The following is a 9,005-nucleotide window of genomic DNA, read 5'->3' on the forward strand; positions in this document are numbered from 1 at the left end:
TACACAGACAACTGAAGGTACGTATACAGACAACTTGTTAAATAGGCCTACTTTGTTTGTTAGTGTACTAAATGTTTCTTTATTTTATATCCCCACCTTTAGATCGCCGCTGCTGCTTCGTTTAGCTGGAGTTCATGCATTGATTTTATTATTTTGTTCATAGTGGTGGAGCTATTTCATGTTTTGATTATTAATGTTTGTCTTTTGTTTGTCTCCCCCCCAAATACTGAGTCCTGTGTAACCAGAGTCCAAGGGAGCCAAGTGGTGTAGACGACCTACTAGCACCTACTACCACAGTCCTACAAGTTTGTGTTATTGATGTGACTGTGTGCACCTCTTTTCACTGTGACGCTCTTTTATTATTTCTGTGTGTGTGCTGTGGTTCTAGGCTTTAGGTGGGGATAGATTGAGTAGCTTATCGCTTTAGCTGTTTAGCTTATAGTTCCCCCTGTTAAAGTGTGTCACCCACAGGCCCACTAACTCTGGATTTACTGTGGTTTTCAATTGATACTACAAGGTCTATTTAGCTGTGTTGGGTTTTAGTAACTGTTGTGTTGTATTGTATTGTGGCTGTACTTTGTTTAAGAGTTATTGCATCGTGTGAGATTTTAATTAGCAAGCTAATAAATATTACATTGCATTATATTGGTGTATGTAGTGTTTTATCCTGTTCTGCTTTAAATAAATCTGTGTTTGGGGGGAACTCACGTCTCAGTCTCATTGTTCGAAACTGTTTTGGGGAACCCAATTCATAAAAGTATTACAAACTCATTCATTTTCCTTGAGATAACATCTTCAAGGTGGTGTAGTCGGGCATCATATTTTCTAAAAGTAAATTCCTTGCCACACCAGGTTACACATGCATCACACAACATTGTCATCAGCTCCTCACTTGATCCAGAGAGATAGGGGCAGGTACCATATATGTCCCTTGGGAGAAGATCTGCTCTCTACTGAGTGCATCTTTTTACCTATAGTATTTTCAGCCAAGTACAGGATTTGCATGATTTACACCACTAGATGTCACTGCCTACTGCCCCTGACTTACTCCTGTTTTAATTGTATGACTGATAAGCATATGGAGACTCTCCCTGTCTGTCTGTCCCTCTCTGTGTGTGAGTGTGTGCACGCGCATATGTGTGTTTGTGCGTGTATATATACAGTACATGGGTCCATACGTCAGTCATACAAGCAAATGCAAAATAATAAAATGCTGACATATCAGCATGCCACCAGTATCCCTGTCTCAGCAGCATGGCTGCCCCGAAGCCTGACACCCCATAGACAGAGAGAGGGGGAGAGTAAGGGGAGGGTGAGGAGTGGGAGAGAGAAGCCAAGCAGATGGGGTGGGGTGGGGTGGGGGCTTTCTCTCATTCTAACTGCAGATTCTGCCTTGCTGAGGGGCTCCAGCACTGCAACTCTGTGAAGGTAAGTGGGAGGCTGTTTCTCTCTATGCTTAGTTTAGAGTGATACAACCTACATAGAGGATGACCTATGCCTTAATCTCTCCCTTAGGGTTGTATGCTTGGGGGCGATTGCTTTGCCAAATGCACCCCTGTGTGAGTGTGAGTGTTTTTGTGTGCGGGAGGGTGAGCTTGCCTTGGACAACGTGTTTGGTTCAATGAGAAGTCAGTGAACTTTTGTCTTCAACTCTTTACTTGACCAAATTACAATTATATTCAGCTGATGTTGATTTCATGTAGAAGTTGCCGGATTGTGTGTAGAAGTTTGTGCCTGTGGGTCGAATATCATGGTTTGGGTCTGACAGCTGTCAGGATAAATTACTACTATACTTCTATAAATGACTTTATAGTGGGGGCTTGAATTACAAGAATTTCACTGCCTTTGTTGCTGTAGCTGTATTATATGTGTGACAATAACCACCCTTGAACCTTGAACCTTCTCCCAATGGCAGGTTCCACAAGGGGAATAGTCTAAACTGAAATATTGTCATTCAAATAGAGCTATTTAGTTGGTATGCATAGGGGTTAAGTCATCTCACCGCTGCTTTACAGTTGATTCGTCACAGGGGCTTTAGTGAAGTCAGGGGTAGTATTTTCACTCTAAGTTAAGATACTGGACCACCTGACATTTGTATAGTTATGCTGTGGGATCAAGTCCAATTTTGCAGGCATTTAAGGCTAATGTATACTTTGTCATACGGCTGTATCATCGAAAGTCAGTTATTTTCTGCGAGTACAATGTATTGACTTTAGTGTGGCTATAATGTGGAGTTAAGGGCAATGAACTGAATTGCACTATGAGTGAATGAGGTTTGTGAGAATAAAATAACTCTTTCCTTATGATACGCAATCTGTAAACATTCCCTGATGAAAATAGTCTGTGCTTCCAGTATTTTCTTTAATCTTTAATTAATTGTACGTACACCATTGTAAAAGTAGCACCATCACAAAAGCCTCAGGAAGAGAACTTCACATGGATATCATCAGCAATCCTGTCAATTTGCTGAAATGAATTTCTCTTTTTGAAGCTTTGTCTCCTTTTTCCATGGGGGGTAACCAGCTGAACACAAGTTCAGCTGGTTAAGTTCTTAGGCTTCGAATGGTGTTCCAATGCATGGTGGAGGCGCAACCCAAGCCAGGGACGATTTACACCACTGAAAGTAGCTGACTTGTGAAGCTAAAATTAAGCTGGGAGGGAATTTTTCACTCAGGCGGTAAGACCCAGAGATGGCGACCTGCAAATGGCGTGAAAACTTCTGACCTGTCAAGAGGTTCAGGGGTGACTCACTGTTTGGACACTTTGGTCTCCTTCTTTGATAGTATCTTAAGATGTCATTTGAAACCAATATAAATATTCTTAGTTTCTTCTTGAGTTAATTAAGTCCAGTAGGACAGTGTCATATAATAGAATTTCAGACAACTGACTTGCATCATGGCTGCATTGTGTCTGTCATTAAAGGCATACAAGATAGTTGGCAAGCAAGTGAAACGGCTTAAATACCCGGGTGCCCTGGGTCAACTTGATAATGTGCTGTGTATATAATCACTACACTACATGTATGTTTTTGATTTGAATCTGGCTTAAGACCTGTGTATCTTTGAATAGTTTGTATTTCTACAATAGGCCCTCCACCACTGATATGATCCCACAATGGTATTTACTATTGATAGGAACAACACAAACTTGCAAGTTATTAAGGTTTTGAATTTCACATTATCACTTGTGATTTATCTCACAATAACAGTAAGTATAAATAATTATTAATAACACTGCATGGCTGAATTTCACACCACACAAACAAAACTGAAATTCTACTATCACAACGGTGTTAATGAAAATAAGTCTTGGCCAACTCCACATTCACAATAAAGTTTTAAATAGTAGCCCTCTGATTCCCAGAAATGTGTGTCAAGCACTAAGTTGCATGTAGTAATTATAATTGTATTACTTTATTTGTGCATCACTCTTCAACACATAGTTCTAAAGTGCTTAGAGATATTATAAGAACAATGAATTAAATCAATAGGAAAAATATATACATGATGAAAAATACACAGTTAATGTCTTATTAACTGCATGTTAGTATCAGTCACAGTCACAGTCAGTATTTGTATTCTGAGTGGTGAAAGGTCTATCAATCCCCAAGCATTTGTACAGTGAGATTGGGGAGCCAGGTGCAGAAAATATTTGAAAGTTCGCCTGGAAAAAAATGTCATGAGCCAGCTGGAGGTGGCAGGTGGCAGTCACTCTGCTCCTGCTCTCCCATTTTGTTTGGGTTCACACCCTATGGTTCACACCACACAGAAACCCAGCAGGGAGTTGTATGGACAGATATACATTCACCAACTTGGCCTACTTTAAAATCCTGAACCTAACTCAGAGAGTGTTTACTCTCATGGTCCATTTGATACATGTGTACTCTCTGATTTACAAATAGATAAATAAACACTGATGGTTTTACAGTGCATGTTTCCAGTCCAGATTGGGGCATGGTAAATGAAATGAAATTAAAATATGACATCTAGCTTTTCAGCCACTCACGTTTCACTCTTTAAATTGATTGATTGATTGAATACTTTATTATTAGTAACAAAATGTAAACAACACAGAGTTACAGTAAAACATATAGGTTAAGAGGATAACACAAAAAGTCCTGGGGACTTGTTTCCATCGTGGCCCTCTTTAATGAAGATCTGTTTGTAACGTTTAGTTGATATTTATACATTTGTACAGTATCTTATAGTCTTCTAAGTTGTAGTCAGGCCCCAACACTGTCTACAGTATATGGACAGCAGAGTGGCCTAAATGTTAAAGAGACATGGACACATTTGACACGGCACAATTTCAACCACGTCACGTGTCCTGTTGATGTGTCATTAAGAAAGACACTGGATGACATGAAAGTGAATTTTATTACTTTATAATATTTGCATTGTAAAACTAAATGTTCACTGTGTTTGTCTTTAACTGACAAGCCATTGGTACATATTGTCTCAGCATGTACTCTCAGGTAGGAAGTCATAAAACCGTCTTAGTCAGTGTATTTATATAAACAATAGCCTCAGCTCAAAGGCTCATAAGGCTCAAAGGCTTGCAAGGCGGTACTGTCAAATTACAGAATCCGTGTTTGGATGACACCCAGGGGTGACTCCATCAGGTCTTACTATTCTGCACTTCACATTATTTTATGATCCTTTAAGTAATTCAAAAGATAAATTAACCAAAATTATAAGGAGGCAGTCATTGTAAGGTCAACATCTTCCACTACCAGCTCAGAAAATATTGGAATATTATTATTCTAGCTTTGGTTTCTTTCTTGGATATACCTTACATAGTCATGCATTAGTCACACTTAAGCATCTTCTAAATCTAGATTTATAGACACGCTTTGATGATCCATAAAAAGCAGGAGGTAGCGTGACCGACTTTTAATCGAAAGCTTCCAGGTTCGATCCTGGCTCCTCCTGGCTGCGTGTTGAAGTGTCTTTGAGCAAGACACTTTTAATCGCTAATTGCTTCCAATGAGCAAGTTTGTGCCTGGCATGGTTTCCTCCGCTATTGGTGTGTGCTTATGTGAATGTAATGCACATTGTAAGGCACTTTGGAGAAAGGTGCTTTATAAATGCATAATGTATTTACCATTTATACTTGTAATTAATGTATTGTGTCGTAATGTAGTGATCCATTTTCTAGTATGGATTGGTCACTATTAAAATGTTTAGTACAACATACTGTATGGTATATCCATTCTTTGTATGTACTCCATCTTACTTTGTATGTACTCCATCTTACTCAACACTCAGCTGTTAGATCCAGTGTTTGAGTCGTTGAGGGGTTGACAATCGTATAACACGGCCTGTGATTTTAATTATAGATCATATGTATAAATATAAAGTTACACATGCATACATGCACGCAGTAACTGCAGAAATGGTTGAATACTTTTGTGAGTGTGACTAAAATCACTGATCGTCCCTCATGTCTTTGCACAGTGTGTAGGCTAAGGCTTTGCATGCACCTGTTCAAGAAATTCAACAAGTGGGGAGAAATATCATGCTAAAGATAATTTGCTGAAAGGAGGGCAGTTAGATCATTTGGCACAGAGGTTCTGACTTTTAGATACATTTCTCTTGATTCACAGACTTCATTACATTATCCCTTTTTGTAACAGTAATTCAAATTTGATATAACACTGTGTGGCTGCATTTCACACGACACAAACGAAACTCTGTATGCAATTCTTCTATCACAACAGTGTTAATGGAATGGAAAGTCTCACTCCACTTGCACACTAGAGTTGAGTAATTATAATTGTATTACTCTATTTTTTGGGCATTTTTCAACAAATAGTTCTAAAGTGCTTTATTGATGTTATAAAAAATAATGATAAAGACATTAAATGTTGAAATGCACAGTTAATGTCTTATTAACTGCAGCTTAGTATCAATCACTATTATTATTCTGAGTGGTGAAAGTTCTATCAATCCCCAGGCATTTGTACTTTGAAAAGTCAACTGAAAAAAAATGTCATGAGCCAGCTGGAGGTGGCAGGTGGCACTGTGGCAGTCAACCAGCTCCTGCTCTCCCATTTTGTTTTGGTTCACACAAACCCAGCAGGGAGTTGTATGGACAGATATAATCTATTATTGTCTCCGCCAGGCCGAAAGGCATGGTGAGAGAATGTTTTTCCCCCTGTCCGTCCGTCCGTGTGTCCGTCCGTCCGTGTGTCTGTCCGTCCGTCCGTCTGTGACCAGCTAATCTGGCACCGTTGGCTTGATCGCAGGGAAACTGTGCACACACACTCCCTGGATGCCAATTCAGAACCTCTGCCCCAAATCTTTCTCATGGGCCTTTTTTAGCGCCACCAGGAGGCCGATTTGTGCAAAACATATTTTTTGACAGTACTCCTACAGATTTTGTCCAAAAAAGCAAAAAAAAAAGCAAAATCGGTACACTGTATCTCTATAGTCATTAAACGAAACGGGTCTTTCAGATTTTTCATATTCCATCCTGATTGTCTAAAAATGTCTTCCAAAGTTTGCAGGAGTGCTCCGTTTTGAACAAAATGCCTCAAATCATGAACACAGCATGCAATTTCCGTGAAGAAATACCATTTGAAATATTTCAAATCAGCCTCATGGTGGTGCCGATTTGTGTTTTTACCTATAACTGCACCGATCTGTGTAAAACTTTGTATGCACACTCCCTAGAGGTCAAGGAAAAACCTTTGCCCTGCATTTTTCACATCTGCCTTTTATAGCGCCACCAGGAGGCCGACTTATGTAAAACACATTATTTTATGCTACTCCTTCCAATTTTATCCAAATTTCACGCAAATCGGTACACATGATCTCTATAGTCATGTGATCAAGATGGATGTGTTTGATTTTTCATATTCCATCCTGATTGGCAAAGATTGACATCTAAAGTTTGCATTGTCTTGTTTTGAACAAAATTCCGATTGCGGTCAAACTTTGCACGCACATTCACACTATGTTGAGGAACAAATGCCACCCTTTTTACATTTGGCCTGTTATAGCGCCACCAGCAGGTCTAATTTAGCAGAACAAATGTTTTTAACAAAATGCCTCAAATCATGAATGCAGTCAGTGTCCGATTGTCGTGCAAGGCCAAGAAGAAATGGCACCCTTTTCACATTGGCCTATTATAGCGCCACCAGGAGGCCACGATAGCCTACCTGACCTGGCGGTGACCTGTGCTCCGAGGAGCACTTTTTCTAGTTACAATTGTGAAGGTTTGGGCATAGGGGTTTGTGGCCGATGGCTCCGTTGTTGCCAGATCATGTGCGTGCAACAAGCGCCGGTGTTGCCTGATCCGTGAACACACACACACACACACACACACACACACACACACACACACACACACACACACACACACACACACACACACACACACACACACACACACACACACACACACACACACACACACACACACACACACACACAGACACACACACACACACACACTACAGAGGGAGGGGGGGCGACACGCACACACACACACACGCACACACACACGCACGCACACGCACACGCACGCACACGCACACACACACACACACACACACACACACACACACACACACACACACACACACACACATGTGCGTGCCAGGTTTAGCGAGAGAGAGAGAAACAAGCAACCAACATCTAATCTAAGATTAGTGGGACTCATTCAAATGACCACCAGTGAGTCCCGGGACTCACTTTATTGAAAAACATCGGTAAAAAAGTCAATATCGAACATCCCTACTATTTACTCATGACATCAGGGATCTCCATACATATAAAATGTATAAAAGGGACAAGTACTGACAAATACAGATACCTCCATATATGGCCATAAAAGGGACAAGACTGACAGACACACAGATCTCCATATGGCCATATCTGTCACATCGGCAGTGGCACATAGGTGTCGAACTCTAGAGGTCGAACTTCTAGTAGGCTACATTCACCAACTTCACATGTTCTATGTTTCCAGAGCAGCCTGTGGCATGGTAAATTCAACATAATTAAAATGTGATTATTTGCTTGTCGTACAATTATGTTTTACTCTTTAATAAGGATTTGTTTATAGCTTATATTTAGCCTGGAGGAATTTGTACAGTATCTTGTCTTCAGATTTGTAAAGAGACATGGCCTTCCTTTCTAACACCAGTACCTCCTATGATCAGTGCAGCGTTTCTGGCTTTACATGGGGACAGACTACTTTGCTCTCTTCCCTCCCTGTTGGATGCTGTTCCTTCCAGGGCTCGAGAGATGCAGACACTTGATGCAGACTACTGTTAACAACCTTTCTGGGTTCATGGGCTTTAATATTATTCTTGTACTTTTTCTGCCTTGCATTGCCACATGAACTGTCCTGTCAATTCCTGAATGCTTCTGTTTAGAATCAACTGACCACTTTCAACTTGTCCAAATTTGTTTCCTGTCTTTCTGGGTATGTAAGCAGAGTGAACTAGACCTGGTCTTACGTTTGTGATTGCAGTGAATGAAGGCGTCAAATTAACCAACACACTCCTTGGGTCTCTTAACTTCGTTTTGTCTTCAATTTTATTCTCTAGACTGCCACAAACTTAAGTTCGTAACATCAAATAAAAAAGTAGTGTTTTGGCTGTTCTTAAGGCTGGGCATTGTCAAGGGGAAATAAATTGCTATAATCTCTTAAAAACGGTTTCAGATGACACAACACATACTGTAGATAACAGGCACACTGTAGCAGTGCATAAGCATAACTGACATATCTAATATCAACATTTGGTCCTTATTGTTGGCCCTTTTAACATATTGACCTGCACTACTGTGACTACATGTTTGTCTCAATATAAACATGGCTTTCTCCACTGCCTCCAAAAAAAAGAGACAAGGCCACGCATTAGTCATGTTGATGCGTCCTTGAGTAAGAAACTGGACCCCTTCCTGCTCATAAAACCATGGCAAAACCTGTCAACTTAAAATATATATTGATTAGCACAATATGAAATGCACTGTCAGGTGTCTGGGTAGTGGGTA

The 9,005-nt window shown here is 40.3% G+C and overlaps 1 protein-coding gene across 1 annotated transcript in view; it reads left to right on the forward strand.

The window, feature by feature from the left end:
* The first annotated feature begins 1,363 nt into the window (after positions 1-1,363).
* tmod4 (tropomodulin 4 (muscle)) overlaps positions 1,364-9,005 on the forward strand; it is a 22,142-nt gene continuing 14,500 nt past the window's right edge. The window contains exon 1 of the mRNA XM_080425466.1: positions 1,364-1,428. The gene's annotated coding sequence lies outside the window, so the exon portion shown is untranslated. The remainder of the gene's footprint in view (positions 1,429-9,005) is intronic.

Source organism: Gymnoscopelus braueri, assembly GCF_963280865.1.
Source record: "Gymnoscopelus braueri genome assembly, chromosome: 4".
Taxonomy (NCBI): Eukaryota; Metazoa; Chordata; class Actinopteri; order Myctophiformes; family Myctophidae; genus Gymnoscopelus; species Gymnoscopelus braueri.